Source organism: Microcaecilia unicolor, chromosome 3, assembly GCF_901765095.1.
Source record: "Microcaecilia unicolor chromosome 3, aMicUni1.1, whole genome shotgun sequence".
In the NCBI taxonomy this organism is placed as follows: domain Eukaryota; kingdom Metazoa; phylum Chordata; class Amphibia; order Gymnophiona; family Siphonopidae; genus Microcaecilia; species Microcaecilia unicolor.
The window spans coordinates 392,196,302-392,210,725 of NC_044033.1; the positions used below are offsets into that span (position 1 = coordinate 392,196,302).

At 46.9% G+C, this 14,424-nt stretch overlaps 1 protein-coding gene across 3 annotated transcripts in view; it reads left to right on the forward strand.

Moving 5' to 3' along the window:
• The first annotated feature begins 1,215 nt into the window (after window positions 1-1,215).
• HMBOX1 (homeobox containing 1) overlaps window positions 1,216-14,424 on the forward strand; it is a 303,546-nt gene continuing 290,337 nt past the window's right edge. For all 3 annotated transcript variants that reach the window (XM_030198707.1, XM_030198708.1, XM_030198709.1), the window contains exon 1: window positions 1,216-1,365. The gene's annotated coding sequence lies outside the window, so the exon portion shown is untranslated. The remainder of the gene's footprint in view (window positions 1,366-14,424) is intronic.

Here is a 14,424-nt window from a genome sequence, read left to right on the forward strand (position 1 = left end):
GTAACTTTACTTCTACCTAATGTCATGAAACGCTTAGCCACCCACCTGGGGTTACCCCGTGGCCACTTAGAGGGTCTATCCCCAGCATAGCTCAGGTCCGCCTGCACCTGCCGCTCATGCTCTACACTAGCACCTTCCTCCCACAGACTGGGTCACAACCGCCTCTCAAATTATCCCCAGTGATTTCTAGGTTACTCGAGCCACACTCCCAGTGGTCCCACAGTTCCCAGAAAGCACTCACAGACCCAACATACAAACCACAGGGATTATTTATCAGTCCAGACAAACAGGGTGAACAAACAATTATGTTTATTCTCTCTAAAAATATTGAACCATGGAACAAAATAGTACAATTGGCAAACAATAACAGGTAACTGAAATAAGGATCAATCATAACACTAATTAAACACTTGCATACTTCCTAGAAAGTACTTGGGGAGATCAGGGCATATATCTGTTCACAGAGCTTCAGCAAAAGAGATCTCTCTCCTTCTCCCAGGCTGAAACTGAAGCAACAGCCAGCCACCATTGGGTAATTTCCAAACTTCAGGCCAGTCAGAGCCCAGAAGAGTCAAGTTTCAAATGAAAACTGGTTACATCACTACAGGCACTTCCTTTTACCTGTGTGCCAAATAAAAGAAAGAGAAGTCAGTCCTCTGTAACAGTTTTAAGCATAAACATGCACCATCTGCAGGCCAAACAGTGTAAATACACTTCAGGCATATGTAAGACAGGAAAATATCCAGTACGACACACTGTTTCTTCACACCTGCATTTACACTTGCAAAAAGGGCACCTAGTTAAAGAATTGGCTTCATGTGACTTTTTCTATGTGATATATGTGTAAGCATTTCCATAGGCTAAACAGGTATGAAATTGACACCTATGTGTGTATTTTGTAAAACTCATGCATATGCATTGACGGAGCAGGTGCAAGAACCTTTATGAAGGCTATTTTATAAAGACACACGGGTACTAGTAACAACATATATGTGCCTTTCCTGCATTGGTGCTCTGATATAAATTACCCTCCTTGACTGGTTTGGGCACAGATACGTGTCCTCAGAAGCCTTAAATTTCAGTCTGGTAATTGCTTGTGTCCCAAAGAGAAAAATGGTTGCAATCTACTACATTACACTTGTTTCCTAATAATTGAAGCAGATCCCTGGTTTTGAAATGTTTTTCCAATTGTTTTCTTTGTTTTTCCTCAGCTTCCTTGAAAACCTGCGGTCTGGCCATGGAATTTCCATTTTTTATCCCATTTTTGGATAGAATTGGATGACTTCAGTTTGGGGACCAGCTCAGTGATTTGATACCGGAACATATAGCCCTCTCCTCTACGTCCACAGTGTAAATCTGGCTCAGGTCAGTAGGGACTGATTGTTACTACTGCTGTCTGATGGCTGTCTATGTATGCAAACCAATTAGTGGGCTGAGTCCTACCCCCATTAGCTAGGTATTCACATTGCTAAACCTATCATCATAACTGCTGCTAATTGACATTCTCGGTGGAGATGCTTCGGACTGAATGAGCATGTTAAATGATATCCCATTTCTTCCTTTCAAAACATGACCAAGGCACAGGAGCACTGAGCTAGGAGAAGTTTGCACAGCTTCAAATATATTTACTGTTATAGAGAGGTGTGGTAGCCGTGTTAGTCCACTCTTAAAGGTTATCAATAGAAATCAAACAAAATAAAACATGGAAAAGAAAATAAGATGATACCTTTTTTATTGGACATAACTTAATACATTTCTTGATTAGCTTTCGAAGAAGGGCAACCTTCGAAAGCTAATCAAGAAATGGAATAAGTTATGTCCAATAATAAAGGTATCATCTTATTTTCTTTTCCATGTTTTATTTTGTTTGATTTCTATTGATAACCTTTACTGTTATACAAATAGAGGCTGTAAGGGCTCACTATCCCAAGGGAATTATCCAGATAATTCCGTAGCTGGCACCATCTATGGATATTCAGTGGCATTATCATTATAGAGCTGCTAAATATCCTTGCAGACTGCCTCAGCTTTATCCAGATAGTGCTGGCATGTTATGTGGGTATAGGGAAGGTGGACAGCAAGTTATTAGTTTTCAGACTGTTATGCAGATAGTTATGTGGATACAATTAGGACAGTAACAAAGCTATCCTAACTTTATCCAGAAATCTATCTGGACAGCAGTGTGAATAGTACTGCTGTCCGGATACTGTGGGTACAGCGCAGTCTACCCAGACATTTAGCGCTGCTTGCTGTCAGAATAATGGCATTGAATGTCCACATTTTAGTTAACCACTGTGACTGGTGTGGGAGTTTATACAAAAACTTTCCACATGTAAAGCTGGTTGGGAGGCGGGGATAGTGCGGGGCAGACTTATACGGTCTGTGCCAGAGCCAGTGGTGGGAGGCGGGACTGGAGGTTGGGAGGCAGGGATAGCGCTGGGCAGACTTATACGGTCTGTGCCAGAGCCGGTGGTGGGGGGCGGGGATAGTGCTGGGCAGACTTATACGGTCTGTGCCAGAGCCAGTGGTTGGGAGGCGGGGCTAGTGCTGGGCAGACTTATAAGGTCTGTGCCCTGAAGAGCACAAGTACAAATCAAAGTAGGGTATACACAAAAGTAGCACACATGAGTTGTCTTGTTGGGCAGACTGGATGGACCGTGCAGGTCTTTTTCTGCCGTCATCTACTATGTTACTATAAGGCATATTTTCAAAGCACTTTGGGAGGCTAAGTTCCATAGGTTTCTATGGAACTTTGGGAGGCTAAGTGCTTTGAAAATGAGCCTCTATGTATGTTATGTATGTTTTAGAAATAGAACATGGCTCTTATAAAACTACACATGGGTTATACACATGTAAACAAGAGCTCACATATTGTTAGGCAGACTGTACATAGTCTTTCCCAGAGATGATGTTTGGGTGGAGCTGGGGTGCAGTTGTGACGTATGTCAGTATTTTATAAAATATACATGTACACTATAAGGGCCCTTTTACAAAAGGGCATTTACATGCTGTTGACGTGTGGAAACAGGCTATTGTGCCACTGTGTTGAGGTATTTTGTGATAGTTTGCCTGTTTCTGCAGGATAAACCATGTGTTACTGCAGGGGGCATGAAATGGTCAGAGAGTGGGCATGGAAGCATTATCCAGCTAGCACGTTACACTTACTGTGCAGTAAGGGGTCCTTTTACTAAGTCATGGTAAAAAGTGGCTTGCGGTAGCATGGCCATATGTTTTTGGCACATGCTGGGCCATTTTTTATCACAACTGGGGAAAAAGGCTCTTTTTTAATGAGGGCAGTAAATGACCATGCACTAGAGTTAGAAGTATCACGCAGCTATTTACTGCCTGAGCCCTTACTGCCACCCATTGACCTAGCGGTAAGGGCTCATGTGCTACATGTGCGGTACTCATCCAGCACGTACCAGTGTGGCCGCGCTACTGATTACTGCCGGGGACGCCCCCTCCGGTAGAAAATAGAAAAATATTTTCTACCGCAGGAAGCAGCGCATGCCAACTTTGAAACTGCCATCAGGTAGTGTCAATTTGGCACGCACTACACGTGCAGTAGCCCTACCACCGCTTTGTAAAAGGGCACCTAAGTGGCTAATTCAGAGTTAACACAGGACTACTTACTACCTCCTAAATAGGATGTGCTAAGTTAGTGCTTCCTAGTCTTTTTGTGAATGTGACCTCATGAGTGCAGTCAAAATTATATTACCTCCTAGAGGTGCAGAATAATGATGCACTTATAAAGAGCTTACCATGGTCGTGACCCCATTTGGGGTGCAGACTCACAGATTGGGAAGCTGTATGCTAAGTGCTTCCACGTTAACTGGGAGCAGGTTAACTGTGTTGATCTGAATGTTAATTCAAATCTTGCAGTAAGAAAATAGTGGGAATGCCTCTTCTTGATGCAGTGTTAGTTTTGGGCTTGCCACACAGTAAAATTCTGTGTTAAGCACATTAAGCCCAAAGCTTAATGCATTTTAGTAGAAGGTCTTGTAGAAAATATGAATGCATTAATGCCTTCTTGGTGCCTTCTTGTATGAGAGCATTTGTGCTTACTAGGGATAGCTCGTTTTAAATAGGTCTAGAGGTGCTTACATATATGTTAGGATATATTTTAGATGCCCTGCTGTGAAACTACCTCCATAAAGGTAAGAAATAGGAATAAAACAACCAGACATAACAGATAGTAGTAGTTAACTTTGTGAACACCAAAACAATACAATTAAGCATACTGCCTGAGGAACAGCTTTCTGTGCTAAATGTTCATTAATCTAACACACATATCATCTCTTTCCACCTAATTTGTTGGTTTTCCTACAAAAAAAATGTGATAAAGCAGCTTGGCAAAAATGTCCTCCACATCTCATTTTCCAAGACATTTCTAAATTGTTTCCATAAATACTTTTGCCAGACAAAATGCAACCTACTTTTTAGCAACATTAAAAAAAAACTAGGCGGAGAAGGCAAGAAGGCGCCTATGTCTAGCCTATTTATATATATGTGCCCTAAATGCCTTTATATTTGAAAGGTATTAATCCACAAACGAACCTTTTCCGGAGATGGGAAGGCGGTAGAACTAGAGGACATGAAATGAGATTGAAGGGGGGCAGACTCAAGAAAAATGTCAGGAAGTATTTTTTCATGGAGAGAGTGGTGGATACTTGGAGAACTCTTTTATTAAAAAAGAAACGCAAAGCCATACAGAAACATATAACCCCAAACCAAATATATACAAACAAGTCCCCCACCTTAAATCCACCTATCTACCTATATACACTGTCAACCCCCACCCATCCTAAAATGAAATTAAATGAACATAAAATTCAAATAAAACTCGAAGCCAATTCAAAATAAACTGTCCAACCCCTCTATGGAGGTTTCAAGTGCACATGCCTCCACCAAACATTGGTTCTTGCTATCCCCTCCGCCACCCGTTCCCACTGGGCTACCCCCTGGACCGCCCGAACCACCTCCCAACTAACGCTGTCGGCTGATCGGTAGTCCTGGTGCAAGGAGACCCCACACCGAGCCATCCAGAGGCTAAACCGGAGTATCACCAAGATGAGGAACTCCGTCACCGGATCTAACCCCCCACCTCCCCCCTGCCGCCCGTAAACCCAATCTGCATATGAATATGAATTAAAACTCGGGATGTGTAATAATGCTGCTACCCTGCCACATACCATTCGTGTAAAGGGGCATTCCCGTAAAAAATGTTCCATCGTTTCCTCCCTCCCCACGCACTCCCCCCTTGGGCAATCCCGTTCCTGCACATTCCTGTAGTTAATATTCCCTCTGACATACAATTTCCCGTGAAAAGACAGCCAAGCAATGTCTCTGTATTTCGGCGGGATCCTCCGTGAGGCCACCAACCGCAAGCCCTGCCTCAGCACTGGACCAGGTGCATCCTTCAGTACCAGGGGCGATGAGAATGTTTGGGACCTCACCCGTTCCACCCATACCTCCCTCCTCCCTGTCTTTATTTCCTCTGCCAAAATTCCCCAAACTCGTACCAGCCGAACTAAGGGCCTATAGTACCCAACCTGGTCCGGAGCCCCCTTCCTTACCACCCCCACCCTCCTTCCCAACTTCCACGGGAGCCAGAATCTCTCCCACCAAGACAGAACGCTACCTGCCCATCCTGGCGGATCTCTGTCCAGTGCCCGTCCCAGGTTAAACTGAATAAACAGGGAGCTAAAGAAAAGTACAGGGTTTACCATCCCTACCCCCCCCTCTTCCCGGGCCAAGTATGTGATGTTACGCTTGACCGGGTTCAGCCGATTCCCCCACAACATCTGAAAAAAAACACTATATAGGGTGGTATAACAATGCACTGGCAACAAACAAATATAACTGATAAACAAAAACATAGGCACCAGGTGAGATTTAATCAGCTGAACCCGGTCAGTCATGGACATCCTCCACCCTTTCCATCTGTCAACCTTTTCCTTAGCTCCCTGTATGCACCGCTGCCAATTAAAGGTTGCATAATCCCCCTGTTCAAAATATACCCCTAATACCCGCAGTCTGCTAATGGCCTCCGGAAACTCCCCTCCCAAATCAAAAGAGCCCCCTGGAGGACCCACCCACAGACTCTGACTTTTCTGGAAGTTTATCAAAGCCCCTGTAGCCTGTGAGTACCCAGAAATGACCCCTTTCAATTTCTCCCCCTCTGTTGTGTCCGCCACCCACACCGTGACATCATCAGCGTAAGCCACCACCCTTAATTGAGACCCTGTACACACCTCCACCCCCCGAAGTCCCTCCTTCCCTCCCTGCTCTAACCACCTAACAAAGGGATCAATTGCAAAAGCATAAAGTACCGGGCTTAAAGGACATCCCTGCCGCACCCCTGCTGTCACCCCGAACCTATTCCCTTTCCAACCGTTCACCAGGGGAAAACACCGTGCCCTCGTGTACAATAAACATAATTGAGCCACCCAATCCCTAGGAAACCCATAGTGCTCTAAAACCTGCCAAAGAAACGCCCACTGTACCCTGTCAAAAGCCTTATCCTGATCTAATGCCACCATTAGTCTTCCTTCCCCCCGACTATGTTCCACACCTTCCCTTACCCAAGCCGCTGCCTCCAGAACCCCCCTCCCCTTAATCCCACAGGCCTGTGAACTTGCCAACACCCCCCCCCCACCACCTCCTTCATCCTATTCAGAAGCATATGCGCGAATATCTTCCGATCACCATTGAGCAGGGCAATCGGACGCCAGTTGGCCAAGGACTCTGGATCTTTTCCCTTACTCAGAAGAATCAACGCCGCCTCGGTCAGGGATTTGGGGTAAAACCCCCTGCTGACGTGCAGCCTCCCAGACTTGCAGCAGGATTGGGGCCAGAAGGTGCTTAAATGCCTGATAGTACTCTGTTGTGAGTCCATCTGGCCCTGGTGCTGTCTTCCTCCTTAAGGCCCCAATGGCCTCTTCTACCTCCCCCAGCGACCAGGGGCGCAACAGGGCCTGAAGAGATGGGCCCCCCCTTCCCACCCCCGGTGTCCCCGCAATATAGTGACCCATCACTTCCTTATCCACTTGCTTATCTGAAAAAAAACGTGCAAAGTGCTCTTCCACCACCTTTAAAATCCCCTCCTTCGACACCTGAACTACCCCTCCCATGTCCCTTAAACCCCCCACAATCCTATGCTCCCTCCGCTCCTTGCAACACATAAATGGGTCTGGGCTGACCAATTTCCCAAAGTCCCGTTCATAGACCAAGGAGGCATATCGATCATACTGGACCTTTTCAAGTTGCTCCTGCAAATCCAGAATATCCTCCTTTCTCCCTCCATTGGAGAGTAGATAGTCCCTTCGTTTCTTAATGGCAGTCCCCAGCCGAGTTCTCTCCCTTCCTTCTCTCCGAGCTTGACGGGTGAAAAAAAACCTCGTCCGCCTCTTCACTAACTCCCACCACTCTCCAATGGAGGGAAAAATACCCTGGATCGAAAGCTGGTCACCCAAAAAGGCCCGATATTCCTCCTTGACCTTCTCATCGGTAACCCATTTCAGGTTAAGCCGCCATAACCCCCTCCCCGGCCTATGCCCTGCCCAACCCCCCACCTCCACCAACACCAGTTTATGGTCCGAGAAGTCCACGTCCACCAACCTGGGCCCCTGAACGCATGCCCCTTCCCGGACCAAAAATCTGTCTATCCTGCTCCTACACTGTCCCCGTGCAAATGTGAAACCCTCCACCTCTGGTGAAAATTCAAGGTGCACATCTACCAACCCTGCCCCTTTCATTATCCCAGCTAGCCGTATCCCATCATACCTCACCTGCGCTGCCCTTCCTCCACTATCCTGTTTCCTCAAAATGGTGTTAAAATCCCCCCCCCAAACCACCTGACGTGCCGTGTATAAATAAGGTTTAATTTTACCAAATAACCGTGAACGTTCCCTCTTACTTTGTGGCCCATAAACATTAATAATCCGGGAAGCCACCCCGTGCCACAAAACATCCACCACCAAACACCTCCCTACTCCTAATTCCATCACCCTTTGAATCTGTACCTTATGTGTTTTAAATAATATCCCTACCCCCCCATACCTGTCCCCTGCCAAGCCCCAAACCGAAGGCCCCCATCTCCAGGCCCTCCTCGCACGCCTGATCGCCTCCATAGTTTGCAAGCGTGTCTCCTGGATTAGGAAACAGTCTGCCTGGATCATGGAGAGGCCCTCAAAGGCCAAACATTGCGCCCTCTGGGAGGCCACACTCGCCACATTCAGAGTGGCAAATAATAATATAATACCTGCCATTATGTAGGTAAAGATGACTGTCTCCCAACCTCTTCCTGCTGAACTGCTTCCTTCACATCACCCCTACCTAGAGCCCAGACCCCTTCTTCAACCACTTCTTCCTCCGCCCAATCCCTAACCCCGGCTTCAAAACCTCCCTCCTTCCCCACCCCCTCCCCCCCTCCCTTCTTCCTTCCCTTCTTCTTCTTAGACTCATCCAACCCCCCCTCCTCTTCAGACAAAGACAAACCCCCCCGCCCTCCTTCCTCTATTTGCCCCCCCTCCCCCCTCTGATCCCCTCCCACCCCCTGAACCTTCCCCCTCTCACTCCCGTGATCCTTCCCCTGTAGAGCTCGAATTCTATCTGATCGCCTCATAAGCTTCTCCCCCTCTCCTGCCCCCCCTCTTCCCCCCTCCCCGTCCAACCCGCCCCCACCATCCACACTAATCTCCATCCTCCTAACCTTCCCTCCCTTCTTCTTACGCTTACCCCCCTCTCCCTCCACCCCCTCTAATTTCCTCTTTCCTTCCTCCCCTCCCCCCACAACCCCACCGACCCCTTCCCCTTCTTCTTCCACCACCTCCTCCTCCTCTGCCAAAACCTGAAACCGGTTTCCTGTCTCCCTCTCTTGCCGAGTCCCCTCTCCTGACCCCCCTGAAATCCCTCTACCCTTCCCCTTCACCCCCCTCTGCTTCTTGGGGACCTGGGCCCACTCATCTACCCCTTCCAGCCCTTGCCCCTGTTTCCTCACCTGTGCTGCTGCCTCTGGAACCCCCACCTCCACAACCTCCCTCTGTGCCCCCCTTGCCCCCTGATCCCGACCCTGAACCCCCCCGCCCCCCACCCCCTCCTCCTGCACCTCCTCTTCCCTCCCCCCATTATGCGACGCCCTAGGGCAGTCCCGGAAGGCATGCCCCAGACCACCACAAAGATTGCACCTGATCGAAGAACACTCTTCGGTGGGATGATCTTTCGATCCGCACTTAGCACATTGCTGTACTGGGCAGGACATGCTAAAATGGCGGAAAGACCCACACCGAAAACATTGTCTTGGCTGTCCCTTGTAAAAACACAGGATTCTGTCCCTTCCAATAAAAGCTGCTGAAGGAATGTGTTGTACTACCTGCCCTACCTGGTGAAGTTTAACCAAAGCCCCCCACCCCCCCGCCCAGACTCTACTTGGATCCGGGAGCTTGGTCAATGGAGTCCTCAACTCGGCATACCTGTGCAGCCAAAAGGCCAAGTCTGCCCCTGAGATGGACTCGTTACGGACTAGCAGAGTCACCTGCACCAGATCTGGCCGACTGATGGGAACTACCCTATAACATTTCCAATCCCCCCTTCCTCTTACCCCCTCATACTTTTCCCAGAAGACCTCCATGCCTCTCTGGGTCAGAAAACTGACATCGTATTCTGGGAGATTAACTGGATGAATACAGGCATAGAGGTCTTCTGGGACAAACCCTAACTCCAAAACTAGTTTCAACACTGTATCACGTGAAGGCATTCCCCCCTCCCCCACCCACTTGATTTGGACCACATTCCTTCTCTTGGGCGGTTGCCCATCACCCCTACCTCCCCTGAACCCAGCATCTGTGTTATTACTAAAGGAAAACTGCCCCTTCCCTCTTCCTCCTTCCCTATTAACCACATCTGCAAAGGAGGGCTGACCCTGCCTCCACTGACTTCCCCTCCTCCCTGAGCTTATCCCTTCCTTGCCTGAAGATCCCTTCCCCCCCACCTGCTGATCCTGCCCACCCCCTTTACCTTCCCTTACCATCTCCCCATCAACCCCCTCCCCCCTTCCACAAACTGGAACAGCAACCCGTTCACCAACCTTTTCACCAACAGAACAGTTCCCCAAACCCTCTGCCCCTTCCCCCTTACCCCCCTCCCTCACATCACAAATCAACATATCCTGAACATCATCCCCTCCCCCTCCCCCCTGCCCACAGTCAGTGCCCAGAGAACTGAGCCCCCTGGAATCTATAACCAGTTCTGAACCGTCCTTAGCTTTCACAATGCTTCCCTGGGAGTGAGCTCCCTCTGCCTGGGCTGCAGATCCCCCAGCAATATCTTCTGTCAGAGAGACTGCTGATACACTCTGAGGAGAGCTCTGTTCTCCCTGCACCAGCAGGTCCCGCGTGAGGCTGCTTACAGTTTTTACAGAGCCAGAGTTTATCTCCTCTTCCCTTCTGTGCTGGGGATTCCCTGAGCTTGGTTGTGCTACTGAATCCACCACTTGTGGCTGTAAACCTGGTGCCTCAATCAGGGAGCTAACTAAGCTCACCTGTGTCTGCAGCCCTAAGACCTGCTGTTCATTAGTGTCCACACTCCCAATGTCAGTATGCTTTCCAGCTTGCTTTCCAGTGTTCACCTTCCCTGTCAAACTGTTGCCTGCATCACTGTTGGGTAGTGCAGGCACTTTTTGTGAAATAACACAAAACCCCAAGTCACCGTCCTCAGTTTCAAAGACAGCAGAATATGTAGGCTGACTGAGTTCCAACTCCATTGTGTTTTCAGCCATATTCTCTGCAGCACCACCTGAGGTCTCTTCAACTCCTTCCCTCTCTTCCCTGGCAGCTGCCTCTAAGGTAAGGTTTGCAGGGTTCTGAGTTGCTAGATTCTTCATAAATTGTAAAGTGTCTTGACTGCTTGTCCCCACCACATTATCTACTGCAACCTGGTGTTTTGTAAAACAATCCTCAGATACCAACTCTTCTGTTTCCTCTGGCTGATTCTGGTTTGGCACTGTCCTGGGTTGAAATCTTTCCCTGGTAATATAGAGTTCCCTTAAAGGGTTATCAGAGCCCTTCTTCAGGGAATCCAACACCTTTATTTTCAGGCAAAGCTGCTTTCTCAAACGAGCTTCTTCCTTTCCATACAGACTCTTCTGTGCTGCTGGGGCCAACTTCTGCAGGGTTCTAGCCCTGTTTAGTTTTTTTCCCAGCACTTCCACCTCCTTCCCCAGGGCTTCAATCCTCCTCACCCTGTCCACGATACCTCTGGCTGAAGAATCAGGGCTGCTGCTTCCCAGCTGCCCTACCCCCTCCTCCTCCTCTTCCTCAGACCACTCATCCTCACTGTACAACGGGTCCAGCACCGGCTGAAGCTCCTGACCCTCTTCCATCCTCTGTTCTGCCACTTTCTGGGCCTGCGGGACTCTCACCCTCTGCCTCCCCCTCCCATGCTCTTCGTGCTCCTTACCCGGTAACCGCTGGGTCATGGGAGGGGTGCTGGGTCTACTGTCCCCCCTGGACCTCGAGGCTCCACGGTCCAGGGGACTCCGCTCTCTTCTCCCAGGGGCCAGGCTCGGCTGAGAGCTGCTTCTCCGTCTCTCCTGGTAGCTGGGCCCGGCCGTTTCCCGAGCCGGGCCCTGCCCTGCGGAGCGCTCCCCAGAGCCCTGCCTCATGGCTGGGAAGGGAGCTAGGCCTTGCTCCCCTCCCTTCCTCCAACCACAGAGCCTCCTGTAGTATGTCCTTCTCCTTCAGTGTCTAGCTACACACTGACTTGGAATGCCCTCCCGCGGGAGGTGGTGGAGATGAAAACGGTAACGGAATTTAAAAATGCGTGGGATAAACATAAAGGACTCCTGTTCAGAAGGAATGGATCCTCAGAAGCTTAGCAGAGATTGGGTGGCAGCACTGGTGGTGGGAGGCGGGGCTAGTGCTGGGCAGACTTCTACAGTCTGTGCCCTGAAAATGGCAGATACAAATCAAGGTCGCGTATACACATAAAGTAGCACATATGAGTTTATCTTGTTGGGCAGACTGGATGGACTGAACAGGTCTTTCTCTGCCGTCATCTACTATGTTACTATAAAATACAGGAGGCAGACTGGCAGAAATCGCAGCTAGGCAGCAGCTCTAAATAATCACACACAAAGTATGTATGTAAATGTGAGATCCCTCAAATTCTGCCCCAGAGCATGCATACATGTGAGTTAAGTACATGCCTTCTTGGCATCATGTCTATTTTTACTTGCATAACCCATGGGATAATTTTATAAAAGCCCTTTTATGCATATAGGGGTCCTTTTACAAAGGCGTGCTAGCATTTTTAGTGCGAGCTAAACGCTAGGGAAGTTCATATATTTCCTATGGGCATCTCTAGCATTTAGCATGCACTAACCAGCCCACGCTAAAAACGCTACCGCACCTAAAAGACCCCCATAAAGCGTGGTTTTACATGTGAAACAACATTTATAAAATTATCCCTTTATGCACCATCAACTTTGAATAGCAAATCATCAAAAAAATTGTATACAAAACATTGAGAGCAATTGTATTTATTCAAACAGTGCAAACCAAAAAAAGTAGGAAATGAACTACACAGAACATTATGAAGAGTCACATGGAAACAAGCCTTTTTCAAATTGTGTGACCACTTCTGCATAAAAAGTCCGGAAAGTGTATGCCTGCTTTTGCCTGATATCCATGTGGGCATTCCTCAGGGTTTGGTTCGAGGAGAACAGATGTGGTTCTAAGAAACTTTTTTTATAAAGGCATAAAGGTGCCTATGTTGCCTTTATAAGATGGGCTTAAAATGGACACCTGTTTGGACATTTCATATCGGTGCCCTGTTATAAAATCAAGCCTGTAAGGTTGCTTAAGTTTATTAATCAATACATTGCTTTTTGTCTGGTATAACACATCAATAATGAGCAGGGTGTAATTTGTAGACAAAAAAAGGAAGTGGAAATGTGCAGGCGGGCAAGGGAGCAGGTGGGCCAATGTCGGCAGCAACAGAAAAAGAGGGACTAAATTAGAGAGTAAAGTAATCATTCTCTGCCCTGCACCAGTCTCACTCCATCTCGTGCTGCTCCATGCAGGCTTCCTGAAAGTGAGGTACTAGAACAAACAACCTTGCTGCTCTGGAGTCTGAAAAGAAGTGGTAGAACTGCATTCCACGCCATTCCCCTAGAAATTAAGCCCTGATGATGAGTGTTTGTTAGCATAAAAGATACTTTTCATTTAAAAACTGAACCATGTTCATTTTGGGGGGGGGGGGGGGGGAATTGAGTATTATACTGAAGTTCAGAGGCTTGTTTTCACACACAAAAAGCATTTTATACTTTAGAGGGGATAGTTTATTTATTTATTCATGACATATATACCCCACATTAGCCCGAAACAGGTTCAAGTTCAATGTGGCTTACAAACAAACAATAAAGTGAATAAAACAATAATGTACAGATGATAACACAAATAACTTCAAGAAGCAAATTAATACATGTGCAGTAAGTAACCAGGAATTTAGACTCTCTCAAGAACAAACAAATAATTAAGGGTGAATAGGTGAGAGCATAATTAGGCAGGACTAGATAAAAAAAAAAAAAGGATGTGGGTAAAATTCAAATAGAGTTCTTTGTATTCAGAAAGGCCAGACTGAAGAAATGTTTTTAGAAGACTTCTAAAAGTTAGGTAATCATCTGTAAACTTGATTGATTTAGGAAGAGAATTCCAAATTTTGGTGCCTTGATAGGAGAAATTAGCAGAGTGAAATGTTTTATATATCACATTCTTACAGATAGGAAAATGTATTCTCTAGATGATGAAACAGCATTACAAGGGGGTAATTCAATAAGATTATTCATATACGATGTGGCTTCATTAAACAGGATTTGTTGAATGAAAACGCGTAATTTGAAAGGTATTCTATCTCTTATTGGTAACTAATATAGCTCATATAAAAGAGGAGCGGCTTTGGCGAAGCAAGGAGATCTACATATAAGATGAGCAGCAGTATTTTGAGCCGTTTGTAATTTTTGGAGAAGACAATCTTTAAGCCCAGCATAGATGGAATTGCAATAGTCGAATTTAGTGAGGACAAGAGATTAAACCATTTAGTACGAAAGACAGATTTAGAGAAAAATTACCTCAATTTCTTTAGCTTCTAAAGTAAGTGAAAGACACTTGAGGTCAAGGGTGAGGAAAAGATCTATTGTGACTCCCAAGATTTTCATTGATGACCCAAGGGGACAGGTTTTGTTCTTAATAGTAAAGTTACTAAAATTCATAGGATGGTGAGGGTTAGTTATAATTAGAAAGTTAGTTTTATCCGTGTTAAGTTTTAGTTTGAAATTAGAAGCGCATGATTCCATAAGTTTTATCCCTAGACTAATCATGTGAGTTATGTCAAGTAATTCCTTAGAGAATGGGATATAAATGGTGA